At 35.7% G+C, this 27,789-nt stretch overlaps 1 protein-coding gene and 1 long non-coding RNA gene across 7 annotated transcripts in view; one reads left to right on the top strand and one right to left on the bottom strand.

The window, feature by feature from the left end:
- GRM7 (glutamate metabotropic receptor 7) overlaps window positions 1–27,789 on the top strand; it is an 879,282-nt gene that overhangs the window by 21,055 nt on the left and 830,438 nt on the right. The gene's annotated exons all lie outside the window — the stretch shown is intronic.
- On the bottom strand, window positions 5,674–9,238 carry LOC129471617 (uncharacterized). The gene is made up of 3 exons (XR_008653663.2): window positions 8,662–9,238; window positions 7,368–7,467; window positions 5,674–6,492 (listed from the first exon to the last, which is right to left on the bottom strand). It is a non-coding gene; the product is annotated as an uncharacterized lncRNA (long non-coding RNA).

The raw sequence follows: 27,789 nt of genomic DNA, 5'->3' as shown, positions 1-27,789 counted from the left end.
AGATGCATAGAGATGGGGAATACTATCCTAGGCCTCATCTCAACATTGCTACAATCTGGAGGGGCTAAAAATGTTTAGTCGATAGGTGTTCATTTCTGCCACAATGATCGACTAGTCTAAGGCAATTGAATTGTGTGTGTGTGTGTGCGTGTGTGTGTATTAGTATGAGCTGAAACTTGTGGAAGTCCACCTTAAAAATATGGATAAATCCAATTGTCGTTCACTGTTATCTTTCCTGGTTGCAGATGGTTACTGTTTTCCTTCATCCTCTACCTCTCATCCACCTTAGTATCAGTATGGTAAAAACTGAAAGAAATTATTCCAAGATCTTCAATTCTTTGAAAGGTATAGCATACCCAGACCCTAACAGTTTTACTCTGTACAACTTTTACCAATTACAAATGATGAATTTGCGGAAAATTAATGCAGAAAAAAAGGCTGATTTTCTTTTGCACAAATACTCTGAGCCATGGTGCAGGGTAATTGGAAAATTTGGGAAATCTAAATTTTCTTGTTGAAAATTAAAATACTTTTAATTATAAAAGTAGCATAAACTCATTATGGAAACTACAAAAATTAAAAAGGCATAAAGAAAAAAGTATAAGCCAGGCATGGTAGCATTAGCTTGTAGTCCCAGCTACTCCAGAGCCAAAGGCTGGATGTTAGCTTGAGCCCAGGAGTTCCAGGCTGCCGTGGGCTATAGTTGCACCACTGCCCTCCAGCCTGGGCAACACAGCAAGACCTTGTTTCCAAAAAAAAGTAAAAAATATAAATAACTTAAAATCCCATTATCCCATTTCCAATAAATGATCTTCATAACATTCTTGAGATATTTTTGTTTGTGGGGGTACACACAGGCACAATGCAAGCAAATATATAATACTTTTAATTATTAGATCAAACTATAAAAATGTTTTGTGGCATTTTTTACTTATTAGTATATAATGAGCATGATTCCATGTCATTTGATAAGGCTATATCACAAATTTAAATAGTTCAGCAGCATTTCATTATTTATGTAGCCAGTTTCCTGCTACTCAAAATTTAGGTTTACCTCTCTCTTTTCTTTGGTACTACAGAAAAATGAGAAAAACATCTTTGTTCATATGTCTTCCTGCGTTTATTCATTTCCTTAGAATGACTTTTTAGAAATTGAAGGGCCACTTTTCAATTTGGGTACGTATTGACATATGAGCTTAAGAGTTGCACTACCTTACCTTTCTATCAGCAATTTAACGTCATGTGTAGATTCTCACACTCTCCACAGTACCAGCATTAGCCATTTATTTCATTTGTGCTGCTCTGATGAGTAAAATATGAGACCTACATGATTCTAACTATATTTCTTTGGTTAATAATAGTGAGATTAAACTTATTTTAATGTATTTATTGGTTGTTTGTATTTCTTCTTTTGTGACTTTATGACCTTTATCCATTTGTTCACATTGATTTACAATAACTTTTTATATATTATAATGTTTATTATTTTGTTATAGTTTTCAATGTAATTTTTCTTTTTTAATTTATAAATTATAATCTCATATTTATAGAAGTTCTTTAATATTGTCCAGTCTTTCAAAAACACTTTAATAGTGCAGACACAGGGAGAAATCATCAGTCACTCTCTTACATTTTATAATCAATTTATTTCCTTTGCCAGTATGTGAATATAACTACCTATTTTATATTATGGTTGGAAATGATTTATTCCCTCTGAAAGGGATTATAGCCTCTATGAAACTGTAAAGCCAGATTTTATAGGGCACATAGGGTGTATGGGAAAAATGAAAGACCATAAATCACACTGCATTGACTATTGCCTTATTTATAAAGATGGCATTTTAGGTCGTATACTTGTCATCAGATAAGCATAATTAATTTTGTTAGTATTAGCAAGAACAGCCTAGGAAAGCTTCACAGCAAGAAGTGAGTGGTTATGGGAGCAGGAAATAGCCTCTGTCTCATCCAAAACAGCAAGGACTTGAAACCGTGAGGATCCTGCTTATAGAATCTTGATCCAGTCAGCCCAGCCAACATGTGTTGTCAAGTAGGGCAAGTAGATTTGAGAAGTCTGAGAAGTTATCTTGGTCTCTTCTGGAAATGAGCAGAAAAGTACTGTGTAGGGCAGAGATCATCAACACAAGGTCTGGAGACTTGGAGCTCACCCTATAGCCATTGAAGTCAGTGTGAGACAAAAATGACAATATAAGTTATATTGATGACAGTATCAGTGAGATGACATTTAGTCCTCTAAAATTCCAACATGTTTTTGCAGTGTGCCATCCATTTGTAAACAGGCAAAGCCATTTGACAAATCTATTCAGTATAATGAATGAATCTGGCACTCAGATTTAGAAAAAATGGAATTATATCAATTTGCCAAGTACAGTAGCTACCTGTTCTGTTTTATTTCTCCAGGTAGAACTAGATGACATTGCAGGCAGTGAGATGTTATCATGTTTGACCCCTGGAGCTGTCCAAAAATGGAAGAAGCTGCCTCATCAGGTAGTTAATTTCTTGTCATTGGGAGTATTAAGTAGGTTTGTAGGTTTGTATGATCAGCAAGTTAAAGAGCCTATTTATCATTTCTAAAATATTGTACACACTAGTGCATTCAGGTTAGTATAAAGAATTCCTCACAATATATTAGGACAGTTTCAAATATTTTAATTTGATTAGACACAATCTTTTAGTTTTAAAAAACATCACCATTTTAACCCTTTAAATATGCCTTTATTTTCTCTTGTAACCTAGCTGTGTAGTCTTGGGAAAGTCACTACACTGTCTTGGACACACTTTTCTTTTCTTCTTATTTTTTTTCTGAGACAGAGTCTTGCTCTGTCACCCAGGCTGGAGTGCAGTGTCATGATCTCAGCTCACTGCAACACTCGCCTTTGGGGTTCATGCAATTCTCCTGTCTCAGCCTCCTAAGTAGCTGGGATTACAGACGCCCACCACCACACCCGGCTGATTTTTGTATTTTAAGTAGAGACGGGGTTTCACCATGTTATCCAGGCTGGTCTCAAACTCCTGACCTCGTGATCCACCTGCCTTGGCCTCCCAAAGTGCTGGGATTACAGGCGTGAGCCACCGCACCCAGCCAGACACAGTTTTCTTCATGTGAGGTAGAAATAACACATGCCTTTAACGACTACAGAATGATGAGTGGTGATGTTCTTGAACTCCTCTAATACTCCACATATATACATTATTTCTATCCCTGGATAATTTGCATTAATGAAATAAAGCATTCTTAGTGTAATAAGTCCGAGTAGATGAGAATTTAAGTGAAGGTTCTATACACAACTGATGCACAACTGATACAAGAGAAAATAAAGGCATATTTAAATGGTCAAAATGGTGATGTCTTTTATAACTAAAAGATTGTGTCTAATCAAATTAAATACTTAAAACTATCCTAATATATTGTGAGGAATTCTTTATACTAACCTGAATGCACTAGTGTGTACAATATTTTAGAAATGAGGCTTAGCCCGAGAGGGTTCTTAGCTTCACCTACGAAAGAATTTCAAAGGCAAGCCAGTGGTGTTAAACAACGACTTTTATAGAAACAGTAGCCTACAGCAGCCGCAGAGGTACTGCTTCTTATAGAGCAGGGCTACCCCATAGGCAGCATGCCCAGCTTAGGTAGCTTAGAGGCGGTTCTGCAGTCATACGTAGACCCACTTTTAATTATATGCAAATTAAGGGGCAACTTATGCAGAAATTTCTAGGATGAAGGTTGTAACTTCTGAGTTGTCCAGGTTGTTGCCCTGAAAAAGGGCAGTAATTTACGGGTATTGCCATGGCAATGATAAACCAAGAGGGCACACTGGGGGGAGTGTCTTATGTGGAGGTGTTTCCACCCTGACCTGTTTTAGCTAGTCCATCATTTGGTCAGGTATCCAAGCCCCACCCCCAAAGCCTAATCCTTCCTTTTACACCCAGAAATATGGATTTATTCCCATGCCCAGTGAAAATGTAGGAAAAGCATTATTTTCTTATTAAAAAGGAGGTATGATGAAAACCAACCAACTTAAAGAGTTTCTGTGTTGAAAATTGAGAGACCTCATTTCCTGCTGTGTTTACCCCACAAATGCCCACAGGGGCTCTGAAGTTTTGTAGCAGCAACCCCCATCTTATATCCTTGTCGTTAGAAGTAAACAATGCCACACAACTAATAACTAATAATAGTTATAGTTACAAGAAATATCACTTATTGAAGGTCTCCAATCTATTAAGTATTTTATAATTATTAACATATTGAGGGATGCTATATTTTGTTTTCAAGTTAGTTTGAGTTCCTTTCCAGCTTTACTGACATATAATTGACAGTTAAAATTTGTATATATTCAATATGTACCACAAGGTGATTTGATATATGTATACAGTGTGGAATGTTTACCACAATCTGAATAATTAGCACATCTATTGCCATGCATAGTTACCATTATGTGTGTGTGTGTGTGTGTGTGTGTGTGTGTGTGTATGGTGAGGACACTAAGATTTTCTCTCTTGGCAAATTTCAAGTAAACAGTGCTGTATTATTAACTACAGTCACCACGTTGTACATTTGATCTGAAGGGTACTACCTTGTTATGGTTAAGAGTGTAGTCCCACATGTTGTCACCATAAGTGGGAGCTGAACAACGAGAACACATGGACACAGGGAGGGGAGCATCACACACCCACACACCGGGGCCTGTTTGGGAGTGAGGGGCTGGGGTAGGGATAGCGTTAGGAGAAATACCTAATGTAAATGATGAGTCGATGGGTGCAGCAAACTAACGTGGCACATGTATACCTATGTAACAAACTTGCATATTGTGCACATGTACCTTAGAACTTAAAGTATAATAATAATAAAAAAAGAGTATAGTTTCTCAAGCTCAATAATTCTGGGTTGGAATCTCACCTCCGTTATGTCTTAATTGAGTGACTTTTGGTCCATTGTTTATGCTTCATATTCCTCATGATTTTTTTCTGTAAAAAAAATACTAATGAATTATTGTCTGATATATAGAATATTTGTTGAATCAACACATGCTTAGCTGAGATGGTGAATGTGATGTTTAGCACTGTGTTACATACATCATTACTCTGTTAATTCTTGCAGTAATTTAAGTCATCAGTAACAATAAGAATAATAATAAACAGTTTAATAAAATGCTTAGGATGTGCTAAGCACTTTGTATATACAATTTATTTAATCTATACTACACTATTTTATATAGATATTATCTTCCAAATTTTTTTTTCAGAGGACATTGAGGATCAGCAAGATTGAGTGCTTTGCTTAACATATGAACTCAGGTCAGAATTACTCTAAACATATTTTTTAACCACAAAATGTCTATAATTCTACCCCTGAATTTGTTGTTTTTAACTTCCATACATCTGATTTGAAATTCCTTTATATTTTGGGGACCTTTTCACTTTATGAGTCTTGTTGAGGGACAGTGCCTTTCTCCCACTGTTTAAACTGAAAATACCAGACACATTTATATGTAAACAATATAAAGTAAACTTGACTCTCTTTATCAGTCTTCCTTGAAACTGGAAGACAGTCAGATGACCTAGGATTGGCCAATTACACTCATGTCCTATATTTCGAATTAGAAACGAATGATATGAGGAAGCAAGGACCTCAGAGAAGTCCTTCCAGGAGTAACTGAGGAGGCAGCAGTGCCTGGGTCAGCATCCCGTATCCTGCTTGTGTTGGGTCAGCGAGGCAGGCCTGCACGTACACTTCAATTTTGCATGATTCAATAATTTTGATAGCGTGCCCTAAGTTCTTGTTCTTTAGTCTGCTTCTAGTTACTGAAACTTAATCAATAACCTTTCAAAGATTATTTTCTGTTCAAATCAGCTATATTTGGCTCCTGTTGCTTGCAAATAAGCACTTTCTTGATATCCACCTACATATCCAGGAAGGTATAATATTTGCTGTCAGAGACAAGAGCAGGAAAGCTTCCTGAGCATTTGAGAGTGGGGAAAAAGAAGGAAGAATTGAAGCCAATTCTGCTTTAGAATTGTATTTGTGGCTGCCCGTTTTACATATCACATGCTAAACTTCACCTCTCTTTACCCAATTACAGACACGTGAGGGGTAAACTCTGTGTTGGCAACCTAGCAGCCTTCTGTGCTGGGCCGCAGGTGTCCCAGGACGTGAAAGACTTCACTCAGTGTCTTTGTCACTTGAGGCTACATCATTCCTCTCTTTGGAGATCAGCTTCTGTTGTGTGGACAAAACGATGCTAAACCCGAACTCAGATGGAAAGATGCAAATATTAGCTACAGAACAAAGCATAAAGACTTACATTTGACAGTGTTAGAATCTGACATATAAGTCTTTGAAGAGAAAGGTGTGCATGGCCGAGGGATGAAGTTGAGATTTCATGTAATGTGTCCTCTTTCTGTCATGACCTTGATGATGATGATAATGATGATGATGATGATGACGATAGCATCAGTAACATTTATTGATATTTCCTAGATGAAGGGCATATCATCTTAATAATATTTAATCTCCACTATGACCTAATGAAGTAAGCATTATATTATTTCGGTATCCTCGAGGGTCAAAAAATTAAGGAATTTATTCTAGCTCACAACTGGGTGGTAGAACAGCAATGACTGGACACTGGATCTGCCCGAATTATATTGTATGAGCACAGCCATTTACCTAATTCTGGCGTATTGTAACTCAGAAGCTCTGGGGTTATTGTAGAGCAGCTGAGTGTGGTTGAACTAAGATGTCTTAACAGATAATATTAATATAAAGTAAATTACTTTAAAGTATCTTGGCATATATTGCACTACACTCTCATGTCTGTCATTGGTTCTATTGGTAACTGTTGAGAAACTCATAACGTGAATCCTAATTCAGCCTCTAACTCATATCTTATATAACATTTGACCTAATTGAGGCAATTATCTTTGTGTTGTTTTCTTTCCTACAGACATAAACTGAGCATCCAAAACATGCCCACCATCTTGTAAATATATGCCCTTAGTTTTATAGGTGCTGAATAAGATGGAGAAAGAGAAAAAGACACACAAATACACCTCTCAGCATTTGAAATACAGTCATCAATTTTTGTACCTTTTATATTGTCAGTTCCTTTTAACATTTACTAATACCCACAAAATTTATATTTTTAATAAAGCAATTTCCTTACCAAACATTTTACATTTGGTTATTAGTTATATTCTGGTATTCTAACAATAACACTAATAATTATAAGCCGTTGAAAAATCCATTAGACCCTACATTTTTATCCCCACATCCTGAAAATAAAGTGGGAAATAAGGTAGAGAGTAGAAAATCTGCCTATGTTTTTCTTCGGATAAGACGAGATGCTAACCTAATATCACTCCTTTAGCATTTTCTATTAAATTGTTCATTCTTTCCTGGGGGCATATGAACAGCTTCCATTAAGGTAAATGGCAGTCTTGAGTGCAAACCTAGAAGAGGGCAAATGGAAAACTTTTAGACAATAAGTCAACTTTTCTTCAAAAGTTCTACCACTATACGTCCCATGGTGAAAATATTTCTACGTACAGATGAAACCTCTCAGGTTTGGGGAAATTTCAATAGCAGAGAGTGATCCTGAGTACACCTAGTTCATTTCTCTCTGCTTTTCCCCCTTGTTATATTGAGATTAAAATCTGTAGCAGAATTACATATTAAGCAGTCTAGGAAATTGATATGACATTTGGTCTGAATCTCCAAAGTAAATTTTAGATGAAGATGCTATGAAATTCACATAAGAAAAAATAATCAGAAATATTTTTATATTATCAAATGTACTGCAATAATGAAAGCAAATCCTACTTCTAGCTAATAAAACACGATTCTTCAGGTGCTATTATATTGTGGCAGAAAAGGGATTTATGTCATCTATTGTTTCTATGCTAAAAACACTAGAATGGGAGCAAATGAACCAAATTAATTGTAATATATACATTGTAATTGTAATATAGACATACACCTTTATATGTGTGTATATATACATATGTGTGTATATATGTATATACAAATATATACACATATACATTGCATACACACATATGCACACATATAAGTAAAATTTCAACTTGCATCCTCAGAGCAGGTTTTGTGGGGAAGATAGGATGTAAACTGGGTAGGCTTTCAGCAACTTTACTCAATTCTGACTTTAGGATAAAATCAAGCATTTCAACTGGTCAGTCAGTCTGACCTTGATGGAAAAACATTCATCTGGATGGAACAGTATAATTAAACATGCAGTTGTAGAGATTCCCTGGCTGTATTATTCCAGTGCCTTGAAGGTATTGAAACATCTGTTTTCTCTAGGGGATGGAAAGGTATCTCAAGTGAAATGTAAGTGTAATAAACAGAGGCCAGTGCTCTTTTTTGGGACATTGCTTTGATCCTATAACAAGTAGCAATCTCATAATCTGTTTAAGACTGTCTTTATCCAAGAAGGTTCTTAGCAATAGGAGTAGAAAAGAAAAGCCTCTCTTTCTGGGTTCCTGCTGTTTGTCTGTGAACCAGAGAAGGTGCCAGTAGATGAACCAGTTCACAGCTATCCACAGCGGGAGACTGGACAATTATTAACACTCAATCTACTGGAAAGTAAATAGAAGTCTAAAGAAAGACTCCAAAGATTTCTATACCTTATATACTTGATACACCAAAAGTGTCACCTCAGTGGATCCTTTCCCCCAAAATGCCAATATGTTTTTGCCACTGTATGACAGAATTCTTAGGGGTGAAATCAAGGAAAAGAATGGAAAGCTGTCTTAAGATTCTAGCTCTTTGAACAGGGAACAAACAATACATTTTCAATAATCTTAGCAACCACACTTGTAATAATGACCATCAGAATAACTGCTCTTTTCTGCCATATGGTAAACACACTACCAAACTTATTTTTTTCTTCAACTTTACAACTCGAATTCTATTATTATTTTCATTTTACAAATTAGGAAAGTGAAGTTCAGAGATACTGTCATTTGGCCAAGGTCACACAGCTAGTAAGAGATAAGTTTGAACCCTTTTTGTTGGATACCAAAGACCACAATTTTAGTCCTTCAGAGTCTACCTTAGAGCATTTGAGTAAATTAATTTGAAAAAGTCCTCCTAATCAGATTGATCAGGCCATTATATTAGGTTAAGCAAAGGGGGAAAATGGCATAAGAATATTTGAATTGTAAATACAAGAATTTACTTGCATCTAAGTTATCCACATAATATTTAGCTGATAGCTTCATGATTACAACAACTGAATGGAAATGAACATGTCTTGCTGTTTGGAATAAGATTGCCCATTGAGTAAAAATATATATTTATTCCTAGCCCAATATGACGTGAGGCGCAGATGACATTGAAATGCCATCTAGTAGTGCTCCTATGTAGTTCATCATGTCAGCCCAGCCAATAATTTTAAAATATTTTGAGTCTATAATGAATGCACCCATAAAGCATATTTCTAATCAATGCAAATAATATTTTCCTATGCTAAACCTGAGTTAAATTATAACATGCAGCATAAGATTAATGGGCCATTTTTTCTTCATCAGTTTGTTAAATTACTTAGTTTGGAAGCCATTCCGAAGGATGTGAATTGGAGCTGTGCTGAGCTGTTGCAATGAGATTCTGCTTTTTGGATGAAAGTATTCCCATGCCTGCCCCTTGCTTCTAGCTTCTTAGGAAAGAAGGGAAAGTTTCTTCTGGTAAAAAGTAACATGTTTATGGGCTGGCTCATATAGTATGAATGGAAGAATTGTGTGTCTTCTAAGCCAAGCCTGTTTTGGCATATAAAATAATTTTTACCTATCATTTCATAAAATGAACATTTGATTTTCAGGTGAAGTCTTAGGTCATTTGACTCCTGGATCACTTTCATGAATAGATTTTGCTTGAGATAACTTGTAATTCAATATATTAACTGCAATTCAGTCTGCCTAGCTGATGTGCATAATCTAAAATGCAAGTCCCTGCAGGGTAAGCATTGCACCTGCATCATCAGTGCGGCCTGATTTTGAGCTCAACGTCTAGCATTTAGGAGATGTTCAATAAGTAGTAGAGAGGTTTGCTTTCCACTTAGAGAGAGGCAGGGTATTCACTCACTCTTGTGTCTGGTGAACACTGGATACAAGAATCTTGCTACATTATTCTTCATTTCCCTTTGTGTGCAGGCTGAAGATTTTTTTTTCCTTCTTAAAATGCCTATCTCCACTTGTTTTCCTGGAAAATTACTCTTCTTTCTTGAATTCTTAGTCCCATTATTGACTGCTTGAGATTGCATTTATTACCTCCTCACAAAGAGAGTTTATTTCCTCTTCAACTGTGCTCCACTGATTGTGTGTATATGTAAATGTATGTGTGTGCTCTATTACAACAGCTATCATATTGTATCATGGTTATTTGTTTGCCTAAGTGTTTGAATGATCAGAAAGAATTCTTGAGTATGGTGTATTTCTGTTTGACAGTTATCCTGAGCAAATTACTCCAACACATAGTCGGTGCTCCTAGGATACTGGCTGAATTGAATTACATTTTATTGCCAACATATAGACATTAATATCTCATTGTTCTTTTGAATTCCAGCTGGGAAATCAGCTGGAAATGAACCCTAAAAGTTCTGTACCTCATACTATTGAACAGCTTCTTTAGTTATTGTGTATGGGAAGCAGTACTGCTTGTTCTACTAGTTCTCAAAGTGTGGTACTCAGACCAGCACATCAGCATCACTGGGGAATTGCAAATTCTTGGGCCTCGCCCTAGATGGAAAGAGTCAGGGACTCTGGGATAGAGCCCCAATGTCTGTGTTTTAACAAATGCTCCAGGTGACTTCAATGCCTACTCAAGTTTAAGAACCACCAGTTTAGATCTAGAGCTTAAGCTTTAAGCTTGGAGCAGACCTGACTCTTAAACTCCACTCAGCCACTAGAGTGACCTTGAGCAAGTTACTTCTGGTACCTTCTCACCATTTTTGTGCCTTGCTTAGCTTATTGGGATAATTACATTAGATTAGTGCATTCAGGAGAGTGCCTGAAACATAGTACGTGTTCAATAAATGCTAGCTGTTACCATTATCATCATTCAGAATGTATTAACTCATCCTGAAGACACATTTCACATAAAGGTAATAATGTGGTTTGTAAAATTAGCAGCTTAGAAGAAATACATTAAGAAGTTCATCAAACAAGGTTTCAGCAGGAAATCTGTGGTGCCCTGAAAAGGACAATTTGAGCAGGATGTAGGGAAACAGAGATAGTGTAGCATTAGTGGGTCAGTAAAAGCTTGGCCACTTTTATCACTCTTGGTCTAGCAGGGAAGGAGAAGAAAGGCACTGCTGGAGAGTCGGGGCCTCCCCATAGAGGCTGTGGCCTTAAGTTGAGGGATGCAGCCATCCGTCACTCAGCAACTTGGCAGGGAGGAAACCAAAGGAATAAACACCCAACCTCACTCTTCTTTCACCTTTTCTCTAATCTCCCCTGGGTGTTCTCCATTGGTGAACCCAGTGAGAAGCTGGAAGAAGGCAAGGACATCCATCAAGTTAGGCCATGCGAGACATCCAGGGCACAGAGCTGGATGGAGAAAGAATTCGGAAGGGCTGATAGGATATATATTGTCAGCTGTAAAAATCACTTGTCATTCTCATGTGATGGCCATTATAGAAATATAGAGACAGACAAGTAGTTAGTGCTTATTTGGCAGACCCAGAAAGCTTCAGGATAGAACTGGCATTTGAGTTGGGTGTGAAAGGAAAATTTGGATTTTAATGATGACTATGAAGTAGGGATTGGTGAGAGACCAAGGACGAAAGAGTGTCATTCCAAGTAGAGATAAAGCAGTGGCACCAAGACAAAAAAAAAAGGCAGGGCAGAGCACTTGGTAGAAACAGTGAATGTTCTGTGTGTGACTGAGCAGAAATGGAACAGGCAGAGGCTGGAAGTTAAGATAAAGTCAATATTTGAATAACATCAGAGTTCCCTCCTTTAACCTCAATTTCCACCTTCTACTCTCTTCACCAAGACTAGGAAAATAAAAGTGAACTTAAGTTGGGGGCCAAGGATGACAGTGTCAAGAAAAAGATACCTCCCAAAAAATAGGTTGGCTGAGGTTATCTATTTTGGCTATTTTTTTTGGAGGGGTACCAGGTGTGGTGGTGCCAACCTACCAGCTACTCTGGAGGCGAAGGCAGGAAGATCACTTTAGCCCAGGAGCTATGACTGCACCTCTGCACTACAGAGCAGAGATAGAGATGAGATTCTATCTCCAAAAAACAAAAAAAAAATGAAGAAAGAAAAGAAAAGAGAGCATTGGAGCACTGATAAGACCTTGGCGAAGCTGGGTGCATGACTGGTGGTATTGCCACAGTAGAGTATGGGCAAGTGGTTGTGACAAATTCAGACTGGGCTCTTGACTCTTGACTTCCGTCAATTTACTTAAATGCTCTAGGCTTCCATATTGCAATCAGTAAAATAGGGACAAAATCTAGCTTCCTCAAGTGTTGCTGTGAGGATCTAATAAGAAATAGAGGTAAGAGTTGAGTCCAGTAATGAAGTCGGAAAACACATGAGCTAAGGTGATAATGATCATAATAAGAATAACAGCTATCATCCATTGAATGCTTGTTATATCCCTGATACTGTGCTAGTTCTTTTACGTATCTTTTCTCACTTAGTTTTATCTGTTTCTGTAGGGAAGACCCAATTGATGACTCATAATGAGGAAAGTATCAAAGTGAAAATGTACTAGGAAATTAATTCTTAATGAATCTCTCAGCTTTTTATTACAGGGCATGTAAAATATCTGACAGAGCTGGGCATAAAATACTCAATTGGACAACTTTTGATAAAATATTAACTTAATAAATAGGCATAAATAGGTTGAGGATTTTTGGAGAGCATGTGATAATAGTAGTATTAGTGTGATGTCTTTTGAAAGTGCGAAGTTCTCTAGAGGTCAAAAGGAGAGCCAGGAAAAGGTGAAAAGTTTTCTCTGAAAATTATGGGGAAACCAGGTTGTAAAGACAACAAAATGGGAAGTCATAAAAGGTCAGGTTACTCATAGGCCTTCTTAAAATAGGTCCATGAGAAATGTTTGCAGTGATTGGATGCCAGAGAAAAAGAAAATCTCTGGCTTCATAAACCATAATTTATTTTAGACAAACTGACTAATGATAAAAATAAAGACAACATGATGGACTTTTGACAGTTTCATTGACCAAACTAAGACTAAAAAGCCTTTAGATGTTCATACTTTTAATCAACTTCAGAGGTGAGCAAAGAGAACACCTGAAAAGTTAAGGGGCTTTTATCCAAGGTCACACATTTAATTAGAGGTGTGTGAGTGACATAAACCCATTTCTAAAATTCTCAAGTCAGCATCTTTACAGAAGTCAAATACGTCCTTGTCAAAAATAGCATTAACTTACTTCCAAGAAAAAGGCAAAACAAAATAATTGGAGCAATAATGGATACAGATATAAGAGCTAATTCAAGAATCCCTAAATAGAGGTGAAAAGTAAGGAAATTATTAGTTAAGATAATCTGAAAGTCTACTAGAAGGGGAATATGGTTAGAGATTTGGAAACAATGTGTCCTCAAAAGTAAAAGATCAAATTACAAGCAGTTTGGGGACCTTTAAGAGAGATTTTATAGATTGAACAACAACAATTTAAGAATAAAACAAGGGGCTGACATGTGAACAGCAGCCTGGAAAGTGTTGCAGAAAAGCCACATCACTCTAAACTTCTGTTTCTGTATATTTGGACTGACTGGAGGGCGTGAAATCAGTTGTTTTAAAAGCACAATAATTAATCCAACCATCTGGCAAATAATACAAGCTATTCTTTGCACGGACACTAGTTTATGCACTTAGACACCACTTAAAACTAAAATTGAACAAAATACATAATCTTGATATTATTATATAAAAAAAGGAAAGATAACCTTTGCCCTGAATAGGCAGGATAAAGATGAGGGCAAAGATATTCAGAAGGAGAGTATTCTTGAAAAAAATTATATTAACATCTATTAGCTACATCAGATTTGAAATGTGATGATATAAAGAAAAAGAAGTCTACTATTGATTTTTAACAGGGGATGTGTTGGCAGAAAGAGAGAAGAAGCTTATAGAGAGACCGGAAGAGTTCTTTTAAGGATATATTTGAATGTCATTTCAAAAAACAAACACATTTCCCATAACAATGCAATGGGGTTAAAAGAATAATGCAGATGAAAGCTTTTTGGCCCAAATAAGTTCCATCAGGGCTAGGTATTATTGTTTAACACACCATGACCTAGCCCTGAAAGCGCCAGGCTGTGGCTATTTTTACAAGATCCAGTGCAACATTCACAGTATTTCTGGCATTAGAACCTGGCAAAGATCACTTTGTTTGCATTTTTGTGATGCCTGCTCTACTCAGATTGAATAACCCCTCATTTAAAAAACTGGAAAATAGTTTTCTCCATTTAGTAAAACTAAAGTTTATTCTCCAGGTTGAGTTTTCCTAACTCTTAGAGCTCCAAAATTAATGATGGGGTGTATATTACATTTACAATTGTTTTTATTTAGGAGTTAGCCAGGGGTGACAATGTAATTAAATAAGAGTTAATGAGAGATGCCAAAATATGAATAATTAACAGACAGGTTATTTTAATCACACATATTATACAACAAGATCCATCTGAGAAGTACAAATATTAATAGATATAATTTGGTTGCTTAAAAAGAGTTTTTCTTCCTATCAGTTTAGCAATAAGAAGATTTATGTAGGCTGGGCTCAGTGGCTCATGCCTGTAATCCCAGCACTTTGGGAGGCCAAGGTGGGCAGATCATGAGGTCAAGAGATCAAGACCGTCCTGGCCAACATGGTGAAACCCCCTCTCTACTAAAAGTACAAAAATTAGCTGGGCGTGGTGGTGCGTGCCTGTAGTCCCAGCTACTCAGGAGGCTGAGGCAGGAGAATCGCTTGAACCCGGTAGGTGGGAGGTTGCAGTGAGCTGAGACTGCACCACTGCACTCCAGCCTGGTGACAGAGCAAGACTCCGTCTAAAAAAAAAAAAAAAAAAAAAAATTATGTAGAATAATTTGAAGAGAGAAATCTTTTCATTTTTTTCTTTGTTTTGTTTTGATTTGTAATATATGTGAAATCTTTTATGAGGCCTTTGGTAATACACCTAGATTAATGAGTTTTTAACTTTGTGTTGACTAGTATTTTGGTTGTTTTTTAATTTTTATTTTAGCTTTAATCTTTTTTGCTTCCATTTATCTTTTTATTTAGGAATAATGTATTTTTCTAAGCATCGTAATATCAGTGAAGTCCTCTTAAGTTTCTATTTGTTGAACTCTCCTTAGACTATACATTTTTGTATGTTTTTAATTTTCTACATGTTTGATAAGAACTTGTCTGTCTTAAGAACTTTTTTTTATTTGCTCTATGGAGATAAGATGTATGGGGATTTCCTTGAGCTTAAACTGAGAAAAAAACCTAATTTTTATATGATAAGACAAAGACTTTATTACAAAGTGAGTTAATGTTATACGTACATTTGAAATAATTTATTCACTTCAACCAGACCACCCTGTTCTTAATCTAACCTCCAGATTAATGTCTACCATGAAGCACATACTTCCAATACATGGCATTGCCTTGTATTACTTCAAGTCCACAGGAATTTGTTTTGTCTTCTGGCAAAAAAGCATTAGCTTTTTGCACAGTTTTTAAAAATGACAGCTATCCAAACTGCAAGCTGGAAGATTGTGTATTAATACAGAAAATGAAAAATTTTAGGCAACCCCAATGTCTGGGTTAAACCTTTTTATCATTTGGAGAAAGAATTTGGAAACCAAAGCCCAAATTTATAGATTTTTAATGTTATTGAAGTATATTCCTCCATTTTATAGATACAAATTTGAGTTATGGAAAATTCAAGTTAAATAAGTTTAACGTTTAGAACTAAGAGTCAACTTGCCCCAGACACCTGAATAAACTTGTTCTATAAACTCTTAAATTACTATTGTGTCATGTAGTCTATTAATTACAAATGCTTGTAAGATTTAGTCTTTCAAAGACTTTTATAAGAAAATAAAAATATATTATTTCTGAAAGCAAAACATGATTGTCTAGCCAGATCTGCAGACTATTAAGATAATTTGGAGTGTCATCCAAGCAGTGTCTACCTGTTTATTCTTTACCTTCAGTTTGACCTGCTCAAGAGTAGTTAAAAGTGTAGTCAGGTATAGTATGTACCCTTGAGTTTATTAAACAACACGATCACAAACATACTCCTACACACACACACACACACACACACACACCCCTACTCTAGAGACTGGAACTTTAAGGGTTAGAACTTTTTATGTGTTTTGGATACAGATGGACTATTATTTACTTGGCATGTTAACTAATGATTCTAAAACAATTAAAAACCAACCTCTATCTTAAAAGCTGATTTCTATTTGCTTTCTTTGCATGGGTGACATAAGAACAATGATGATACATTTAATCAGTATTGTATCAGTTTAAATTCAGAGGTTATATATTTCTCCTGTGTCCTGCAATCATTTTAAACATTTTTATAATGCTTATAAGTCTTAACATATTGTGTATCTTTATTTTGTTTTTAGGATACTTAGACAAATTGGATCATATACCTTAGTTAATGTTACCCTGTCAACAATGTATATGATCCTTCTATTTCCCAATATTTTATAGAGTTTTTTTTTTTTTTTTTTTTTGGTCTTCCCATTCCTCTGCCAGCTTAATTCCTTTTTTCTCTCCTATGTAGCATTATTGCATTCTTTGGGTCACTTGACATGCAATCTCCCAACTCATCTTTAACAGTTATTTTGTATGGATTTTTGAAAAACTGACTGGATTGTTTTGTGATTACTAATTTGTACAAAATAGTATTGACTACAAATCACATCCTAGGTCTTAATTTTTCATGACATAATCACAGTTTTAAAATATATCTCTGTTGCTCCATATGAACTTAATTTATTGCTTCTGGCACCATCTCACATTTTCACATAAGTTAATACTAAGTTTTACTTATCCATTACCGTAGTGACGAGAACGTAGGCTGTTCTCAACACTTCACTTCCATTATAAAGCAATAATCAACTCTTTTTACATGTCCCCTTGAGGAACAGGGCATAGTTTCTCTCCGGTTTATACTCAGATATAGAATGGCTAACGTAGAAGTTGTATACGTACTTTAATTCACAGATTATTCCCCAGAATAGCTTCACCATTTATCTCTCACCAGCAGTTTCTCTTTAACCGTATCCTTAACCAACAAATAATATTAGTTCACATTTTAACTTTTGGAAATCTGGCATATAGAAATTCACATGTAATTTTTGTTTTAATTCCACATTTTTGTGATTCTAATGAGGTTGAGTCTTCATATACAATATTGCCATTTCTGTTTCCCAACTATGAATTGCTCATCCATGACCTGTGCCCATTTTTTCTAATAAATGTTCTGTGTTTTCATTTAGATTTGTAGGTGTTCATTTATGCTCAGATATAAATCCATTATTGATTTTTAAATGTTGTATATATCATCTATGGGTCACTTCTTTTTAAATCTGACTTTGGCTCCATTTGTTGTACATAAATCCATAATTTTAATGTAGCCGAATTCATCCATTTTGCTTATACAATATATGCTTTTGTTTTTTTTTTTAAATCTATCTTATTCCTTACTCTGAAATCACAAAGATATTCGTTTGTAGTTTTTTATTCTCTCTAAATTTTGTCTTTGACATTTAGATATTAAACTAATTGAATTTTAGTTTTAGACACTGTGCAGGATTGTATTTATAGTATTTAGTAGAATGATCTCTGAGGAAAAACTGTATGGGTTTAAGTCTCAGTTCTGCCACATACTTCTTAGGTTAGTCATTCTACTCTCATGCTTCAGTTTTCTCACCTGTAAAGTAGGATACTAGTTTGTGTCTCATAGGATTTCTTTGTGAAAATTCAGCAAGCTATATAAGACAGCGCGATATAAGTTGTATCGTTAGGTTAGGATTCAGCTCTGTGTCTCTTTATATAATGAACCTCTTTCCCCAACGTTCTCAACAGGACTATGATGCTACCTCTTTCATGTACTTCCTATCTTTATATGGTTCTATTTCTAGACCATCTGTTTAGTTGCATTTTCCATTTCTCACAACAGGACCACAATGTTTTTAATCATCATGACTTCCTTATGTGTGTTTTTTTTTTTTCTTTTGAGATGAGGTCTCACTCTGTTGCCCAGGCTGTAGTGCAGTGATGCCATCTTGGTTCACTGCAGCCTTTACCTCTGGAGCTCAAGTTATCCCGCACCCTCAGTCTCCCAAGTATTTGGAACTACAGGCACACAGCACCCTGCCTGGATAATTTGTGTGTTTTTTCTGTAGAGACTGGGTCTTGCTATGTTGCCCAGGCTGCTCTTCAACTCTTGGCCTCAATTCTCCTGTCCCGGCTGCCCAAATTGCTGGGATTACAGGCACAAGCTATCACACTTGGCTCCTAATATATCTTAATATCCTGCAGGGCAATATCTCCATCTTGGTTTTGCTTTCCCAAACTGCCTTAGTTGTCTGGAGAACTTCTTTCTTCCAGAATTAATTTAAAAATTGCTTTTTCATGCTGTCCTTAAAAAAAGGTTGGATTTGTATTGGAATTGCATTTAACTTATAGATTAATATAAGGAGATTGATATTATTAGTGTTATGTCATCTCATCCGTAACTAGTGTGTATTTCCTTTACTCATGTGTCCTTTCATACAGAGTTAAAGTTTTTGCTAGGAAGATTTTCTGTACTATTTGTTATATGAAGCTTTGTATTCTCTATAGTTTTTGTTGATATTACAAGTGTATCTTATATTCTACCTCGTTATTGAGGCTATTGGAAAATATTATTGATTTTAGTATATTGATCTTTTGTCTAGCCACCATGTTAATACTTTTTTAAAATCAGATTTAATAGCTTATTTTCTTGGGTTTCCAAATAAATGAATGATCAAAACATCTATAAAATGACATTTTAATCTATATTCTTTGAAATCTTATCCCTCCCTCTTTCTCTCTCTCTCCCTCTCCATCTTCTGTTGGCCAATTCCAATAGATAATGTTAAACAGAGACAGTAATTTTGAAAATCTTTATTTCGTTTCTGTCCTTCGGGGAAGTAATAAGATTTTAAAAAATATTAGCATGGTAATTTTAATTAGTGTTATACATATGCCACATAATTTTGGTATATGGCCTTTGTCAAAAAAAGATAATTCTTATCTGGATCTATATTTATGAAATGTATCCTGCCCAAAAAGTTTTGAGCTTCATTGGATAGTTCTTATCCCCTATATCTAATAAAATGATGGTATGATTTTCTTCCTTGATTTAACTAATGTAGTCAATCACAGTCATGATTTTCTGATATTGAACTGAACTTGCATTCTGAGGGATAAACCTAAGTGGCCATATTGATTTATTGTATAAGTTAGCTTTTGTTGCATTATAAGCCACCTCACCTTTGTTTGGCTTAAGATAGCAATCACTTGACAATTTGGGGTGGGTTCAACTGGGAACATTTTTCTCTTGGTTTCTCCTGGGATCATTCATACAATTTCAGTAGCTGATGAATCAGCAGGGTGAGATCTTGTCAGATGAAGCCTCACTTACATCTTTGGTGGTTGACTTGGGCAATGGGGACACTTGATTCATGTATAATAGCGTTAGGATCTGACAGGCTAGTCCATGGCAACTAGGTTCCAACAGCAGCAAGACAGGTCATGCTCCTCTGCTGTTATCTCACTGGGCAGCTGGAACAAGTTACATGCTGAAGCTGAGTCAGTGCTGTAGTGGGTGGCCCAGGGATGAGGATGCAGGAGGGGGGATTATGCCATTATTTTTGAAACATCCTATCACATTATTTTTAATATTCTTCAAAATTCTGTGAAATAATATTATACTCAGATTTTTGGCTTCTATCTTATAAGAAAAATTTGACTTAAAAATATTATTCTTATTCAGCTTGATGCCCTTCTTCAACCTCCAATTCTCTCATTCCAGCCTGGGGGCATTTAAAATAATTGAAGGGAATAGAAATGAGTATTACATCTTAGATCACATAGACTTAGACAAATGGGTCCTATCATGCACTGAGGATGTTCAGAAGGCTCTGATCTCCCAGTTGCCTCTTGAACCCCTATATGCATGAAGCATTTTCAAGGAGTATAATATACAGTGTGTCTCATTTATACCATACCAGCATTTTTCTTATGTTTTTAGCTGCTGTGCAAAGAATTAAATTTGAAAGTATCTCCAGGGTTGAAAAAAAAGTTTCTCTAAATATAAATTAAATATTTACCTTGATGCATTTTTTAACATCCTTACTTAGGTATAACTGATATACAAAGAACTGCACATATTTAGCATGTGCAATCCGATGAATTTGGACATATGCAAACACCCATTATACCATCACCACAATCAAGATAATAGATAAATTCAACACCTCTCAATATTCCCTTAATGCATTTTTTATAATCAATAGAATGAAAAGTAAACTAAAGATGGGTACATTTCTTGAGATGTATTGTTTTATTATTATTTTAGATACAGTTTCTTGCCATGTTGCCCAGGCTGTCTTGAACTCCTGGGCTCAAGCGATGCACCCACCTCAGCCTTTCAATGTGCTAGAAACACAGGCATGAGCCACTATGCCTGGCCTGCTTTTTAATTAAAAAATACTAAATTCTTGAGAAAATAAAAATACAAAGTAAAAAGGGGAAATTCTTCATCATTCCTGTCTCGCCCCTTCACAGGTAAAACCACTGTAAAGTTAGGATTTCAACTGTAAAACGTACATGAGATGAAAATGGTTTGAAAAAGTACCATGGAGACATGTGATCATTAAAGGGTTATACTGAACAACATAAGTAACAGTCTGATCTCTAGTTCAAAAATTATTGGCAAGAAGCGGTGCTTTCACAGCAAGGTCTAAAATCAAAGAACAATAGTTAAAACTAAAGAAAAAGTTAGAGATTATTGGGTCCAAATTCACATTTTTCATATCAGGAACCTGAAAATCATAAATCATTAAGTGATCTCTACTTATTTCTAAGTGATTACACAATGCTATTTTCCCCTAGTTTGGCCATGATGAAGAGTGGAGGTAGAGAGAAGAATGAAAATAAATAAGGCCATTTTTGTTTTAAGGAACAATGGAGAGAGAAAAATTATCGATTTTATCATTTCTGAGAGATAAGTTCTTTTAGAAACAAATGTCTCATTGAAGTAGGGATATACAGGACATTATCTAGAAAACCACAACAGTCCTCTTTCATTCAACCTTCTTTAGGACAAACACACTTTTAAGTTTATTTGTATTTTATAGTATTTTAGGTTATAAAATTGCTTTGTCTTTAGAAGTCAGTTTCTTTTAGCCATGTGGGTTTATTCTTAACGTATTGATCTCTCTTTCCCTCTCTGCTTTCCCTCCCTTACTCCCTTACTATTAGCCAATAGGAAAGAAGATTACATATACCGTACATATGCTAAACTATGCAATAACAAAACTAAAAAAATAGCTAATATCGTTTTGTTAAAGAAGACAAAGAAAATAAAAAGACAAAGCAATCAAGAAAATATTCCAGCTACAGAATCTTGAGAAAGTGGAAAGAATGTCTGGGTCCTTTCTGCCTTTGATTAGATATGAAAAGTAGATACCAAGGTGGCAGCTCTCTTTCTAATGTAGGAATGCTGGTTGAGCCTTTATTTTGTTTCCAAGGCAACAATCTGCTTCCATGGTTCTTTCACAGTTATCTTCACCTTTGAAAATTAATAATGATGAAAAGAATACTGTGTAAGTAGATGATGTCTTGTTTTCTTTTCATCTCATGGACTCAATGCACTTAAGCTTGCAGCAATGATCTGTTTAATTCTCCAGCAATCCTGAGAGAGTGCCCTGAAAGGGCAGATGTGTTTTTCCCTCATTTCGCAGATGAAAAAACTGAGGTTCAGGGAGGCTAAATGACTCAGTCAAGGTCATTCATTGTGGTGATGCCAACATCAGAAATAACTCCCCTATTTGCTTGCCTTTTCACAGGTGATTATCCACTGGTCCACTCTGACTGCTAAAATTCACTGTACCTGTCCTTGCACAGAGTCCTTGAAGTGTTCTTTTATGAGGACACTAAGACTATGGCAAGAGTAATCAGACATGAAGAATACTATATAAAAAGACAAGTCTTTTTTATTGACTCTATCCCATAAAATTTCTCAGCCACACTGTTTGAGAAACATGAGGTATCCGTTAAGATTACTTTCCTATTAGAACTAGCAAGAACTAGATTTTGCGGAGATTAAAGATATGTCTTGTGGCCTGACTGCTGAAGTGAGTGCTTTGGGAGTTAGAGGTGGATTTCTGGTTAGGTAAGTCAAGAATGCCCTTTTGCTAATTGTTTCTCTCCATTTCTTAGAGACTTTAAATTCATGATCGACATCATATATTATAATTCAGTACAATTCATCATCCGTCTTGCACGTATTTCCAGAAAAGAAAGTTGCATAAGTCATTAAATCCTTCCATGGATTCAAAAACTTATGACCCTAGGTGTAGCTCAGCAGGTAGTTTACTAGAATTATTAAATTACCCCTGTTATGGACATACAAGAACATGACGTCTGATTTACCTGTCTCTTCATAAAATGAAAATAGAACTGAGAGATAAGGGAAAACTGTTGCATCCAACTCTTGTAGTCATCTAAGGAGGTGATCATTTATTACTACTAAGCCTGCCCTTTGATTGGTGGTTATTCCAAAATCAACAATAATAAAACCGTCCAACTCTTTGAAGATGTTTTTCTCTCTGCCTTCTATCCCTCAAGTATACAATAAAGCAAACCACCCATTTGCCTTTCTAATTATCTGGTGTCAATTACTAATTGGAGTAAGTTAAGTCTTCCTCTATAAACTCCTTCAGGACAGAACTGAGACCTTATTTTTCACTATCTTTCCAGCAGACAGCATATTCCTTGACTCAGATTAAGATCTCAGAAATGCTAGTTAGATGGGTGGATCAATTGTTGGTGTCTTGCAGCACAGAAATTAACTAAAAGTACGGAGATTTCCGCTGTATATAAAAAAGAAATGATTTAAGTCAGGGAAATATGCCACTACTTTTCCTTCCCATGTTCATTACGGTAATTACCCCAATCTATCATGACATTCTTTCCCTTTGGGTCTAGACTCGATATCAGGATCCTTCTGCACAATATAAATCACATATTCCTGTTTGATTGGAATTGGGACACAAGAAAAATCTTGTTTTCCATCCATGACATATAAATTAAGGAAAATAGTAAATTTTTAGGTAAAAATTTAGATTTATAGAATAGAAAAAGTAGTTTTCAAGAACTGACCTAATACAGACTTTAGGGGGCAAATGTATGTCTAATTGAGAGCCCTATATAAGATACGTGATGTCAGCTTCCTCACTGGGGAGTTGGGCTGAAGGAAAAATCAAGAGGTACATGGGATAATTAAAAACTGGTATCATCATCAATAAATACTATGTGAAAAATAATATTTAGTAGGTAGGGTAAATGGACAATGAGAAATGCAGAGGGCTCACATTGAGTAGACTCATCACTAATCCACAGGTATCACCAGTGTGCCAATGTAGCAATGAATTAGGGTATTCAATGCTAGATACTCTAACAAAGCCTCCTTAAATCCAGGTGGCTTAAATCCAGGTGGTATAACTTTTTTTTTTCAGTTTTTTTTTTTTTATTTGTAAAGCTCTGCCATAAACTTAATAAATGTTCATTTCACATGTTGGAGGCAAATGTGGTTCAGGCAATTATTTCTTTTTTTTTTTTTTTTTTGAGACGGAGTCTCACTCTGTCACCTGGGCTGGAGTGCAGTGGTGCAATCTCGGCTCACTGCAAGCTCCGCCTCCCAGGTTCACGCCAATTCTCCTGCCTCAGCCTCTCTGAGTAGCTGGAACTACAGGCGCCCGCCACCACGCCCGGCTAATTTTTTGTATTTTTTAGTAGAGACGGGGTTTTACCGTGGTCTCGATCGTCTGACCTCGTGATACGCCCTCCTGGGCTTCCCAAAGTGCTGGGATTACAAGCGTGAGCCACCGTGCCTGGCCAGGCAATTATTTCTTAACAGATCACCTTCAAGTAGTCAGTCAGAAGCCCATGTCTCTTCCATCTTGGAATGTTGGTGTCTTAAATACACGGCCTCCTGAGTTAAAACAGAAGGGGACACAGGGAGTGTGCAAGGTTTCCTGGCCAAGTCTGGAAGTGGAGGACCTATATCCTTTTGGCCGGAATGCAAAATCATGACCTCCACCTAAATACAGTGAGCCTATAAAAGGAGTGTTCTCTTTTGTTCTCTTTAGTTTGCACACATGTAGCCCTGGCTACATGGAGGCTGAGGCAAGAGGATTGCTTGAGGCCAGAAATTCGAGGCCAGCCTGGGCAACATAGCAAGAACCCACCTCTTAACAAACAAAGGGTTGTTCTCTACCCAGGAAGAGGAAAACAAAGCATCTCATTCTCTAGGACACAGTTGAAGATGGGTAATCTGTGACAGAGAAGAGCAATGTTTGCAGATGGTGACAAGTGAAGATTGAGAAAGATTGATTTCTTAGTCATGGAGGAGCACTGTCCCATCTAACAGAGTTCTATATTGCAATAAATTAAGTCATCCACTAGAAACCACCAATCCAGTACAAATATTTGTATCTACCAAGCACTGCAATAGCAACTGCAACCTACCACTATTTTTTTCCTGGGCCCTGGATGATTTCTAGTATTTGGTATCAAGACATGAGCAATTAACTTGATGTGGGCATTAGCCCCCTCATAGGATCTTCTAATCATCCTTAACCAAAAACAACAGGAAAGAAGGCAGATTTATTTCTCTGCTTATGAGAAAGTACCTTCTATAATCTGGCACTGTTTTTTGCCACATTCAAATAATTTTTTCTTCATGTTTCTTGGCCTACTTAATACTATTATCAAATTCTCCCTCAGCCTTTATTTGGCCAAAATATATAACCACATTTTCTTTTGCCATTCCGTTAAAAGAATCTTTCTTTTGCTTATTTACTTTTTAGAATATCTAATGAGAATTTGAAAATCATGTAATATAAAAAGATAAATAGTAGAAATTTCTTCTGGGACTTCTGTTCCTTCATCTAACCAGTTTAAGAGCCCTTATCCCTTGACAACTGTTATTAGTTTCTTATGTGTCCATCAGAGGTTTTCTGTGTATATATGCAAATACACATATGCATGTTTCAGAAGTTATTATATAATAAAATTACAGAAGCAGGAAACTGGAACAAGTCATCTCATTAAATGTTTGTACTACAAGACAAGTGGTAGCCACTAGGGAAAGTAACGAAATAACCCATCTTTGCTATTTATTTTTCAAATCGGATTTAAGAAGGGATTTTTCATGGCTAATGAAAACTTCTACTTTAGCTCTTGCTTATTTCCATTCATTTATGTTTTAAAACTTTTTTGTTTAGTTTCAAAAATTGTTTTTAGTTTTATTTAAGCGAAGACTAAATCTTCCAAAGTTAAAAAATATCATTCTTAAAAGAGAGATTAATTTAGGCTTAGTGGAATTGATATGAAGCTAGGAATATATGATAATCGTATGCATTAGACCTTTTTAAAATGATTTGCATCATGTCAGCCACATTCAAGTCCATCGACTGTAAGAAAAATGATCCGGTAATTAAGTTGGCTTTGAAGATTGATTACACTTGGTTACTAAATAAGATCTCAGTGTTAAGCCAGATTCTCCCTCTCCCAACTATGTTCCAAAGAACACTAGTTTTATCAGACAGCCATCTGATTGTTTAGTGCTTTCTTCTTGAGGTTATTAAGTATTTTGGATATCACCTATGCTCCCACAGGATATTAATTGATATCAAGTAAAGGAAAGTAATAAAAAAGAATTTTATAATTAGTGAAATATGTTTGGGAAATGCTGCATTAGATAAAATTAAATATGTTTCTTCACTACAGGACTTCTAAGATGTAGAATGAGCTATAATATGCCCTGTGAATTTCCATGTGAAGTAGGTGTTGGTGTGAAGAATTTTTAAACTTAATTTGGCTATGCAAACCTTTGTTGGTGGAACATTTTAAAGGACTCTTGTTTCTAGCAACTTTGGGAAATGCTGTCCTACTTTCAGCTGTGCCATTGAAATCTTAGCGGTTGGAGGGAGGCCCACCAACAAGCTCATCCAATTTCCAATATAGAAATCTTCACTATATCCATGCTATCCTCTCATTTGGCTGTGGATGAATATTTTGATAACAGAATGTTCGATGCCATACAGATCAGCTGATTCTATAGTTGGAATGCTTTTCTGTTAGGAAGCTTTAACTTCAATGTCTTTTTACAGTTAGAAAATTTTAACTTTTAAGAGTTCACTTATTGGACATAGATCTGATCTCTGGATTTAAAAAATCCCACTTAAGGAATTCTTATTAGTCATAGACAAATTCTACCTAGGAAAAATGCTAAAATAAGTTATAAATAGTGATCAAAGATTGATTTAAAATAATTTTTTAAAATAAATTGTGATTTGAAACTTATGTCAAAATAGGTTGTTATTAAGTGAATAAAACCAGCACATTTTCTCTTGTGTTTCATAACTTCAAGCTAAATAGCACTTATGCACAATTGTAATAATTTAAAAAAGAATTACATGTTGTTTTGAGTGATTATTCCAACAAAATTGGATTATAGCATTATTCCCTTCCCTCCACTGAATATTCAACATTGGCAGTTCAAATCAAAGAGGATTCTTCTGGTAAAAATTCACTGAAGAAGTTCATCAGTTTTCCTAAGCCCTCTCCTAATCATTTGATACTCAAAGAAATATACTTTGTAACTCCTATTGTGTCCATGTATCTTTTAAAATATGTAGCTATATATCTTTGCCAGACCCCCAATTAGCAATGGCTTTGTATGTTTATTCTGGAAGATTTCTGATATGATTTACATTGGCTTTATCCCTGTAAATGGGTAGATAGATGATATCCAATCTGCAAAATTTAGGATTTCACATTGCACTTGATTTGCATTTTCTTTCTTTTGTGTGGTATGATGTTCATATCTTGCATTTATCAATGAGTAATCAACTAAAACTAAATGGGTAGGTTACCAACTTAGAAAAGTTGGAATTTTGGGGCAATTTAAAATTGTGAGGATGTGAATAATGAACACTTGGATGACAAGAAATCCGTTATGTGAAAATACTTACCAGTGAACTTTGCCAATTTGATGTACTCTATTCCTATCTTTTTCTAGTTCTTGGTTACGAAGTTCTTAACTTTCCAGTAATACTGAATTTCTGACTATTTGCAGACCTCCTTATTTCTGGGTATGGTTATAATAAACCTTTTGGTTTCGCTCTTTATTTATAAAGTGATGTTTCTAGTCCAGCCAGAGGTTGTTCTGTTCAAGGTTTAGAGTACTCAAAAGTTTTAGTAGCAAAAGTAGATATGGGTTGTTTGCAACCACTCAGTTTTCCACCTAACCCTACTTCTGATCAGCTTGATGCAAGATAGATAGACAGACAACCAGACAGAATGATAGAGTCCGTAACTTTGACCAACAATCTGTGACCTTGGCCTTCTTGGCATGCCATGCCTTCTCAAAAACAGTCTGCCAGATAGAATATCATTTTTTCTCTTGGTATTCAAGATACTACATACTCCTGTCTTTAAAAACTCCCTCCCATTCTAA

This window comes from Symphalangus syndactylus, chromosome 21 (assembly GCF_028878055.3).
Source record: "Symphalangus syndactylus isolate Jambi chromosome 21, NHGRI_mSymSyn1-v2.1_pri, whole genome shotgun sequence".
In the NCBI taxonomy this organism is placed as follows: domain Eukaryota; kingdom Metazoa; phylum Chordata; class Mammalia; order Primates; family Hylobatidae; genus Symphalangus; species Symphalangus syndactylus.
Note: the sequence above shows the minus strand (reverse complement) of the source record. Positions and strands in the feature narration are given on the sequence as shown.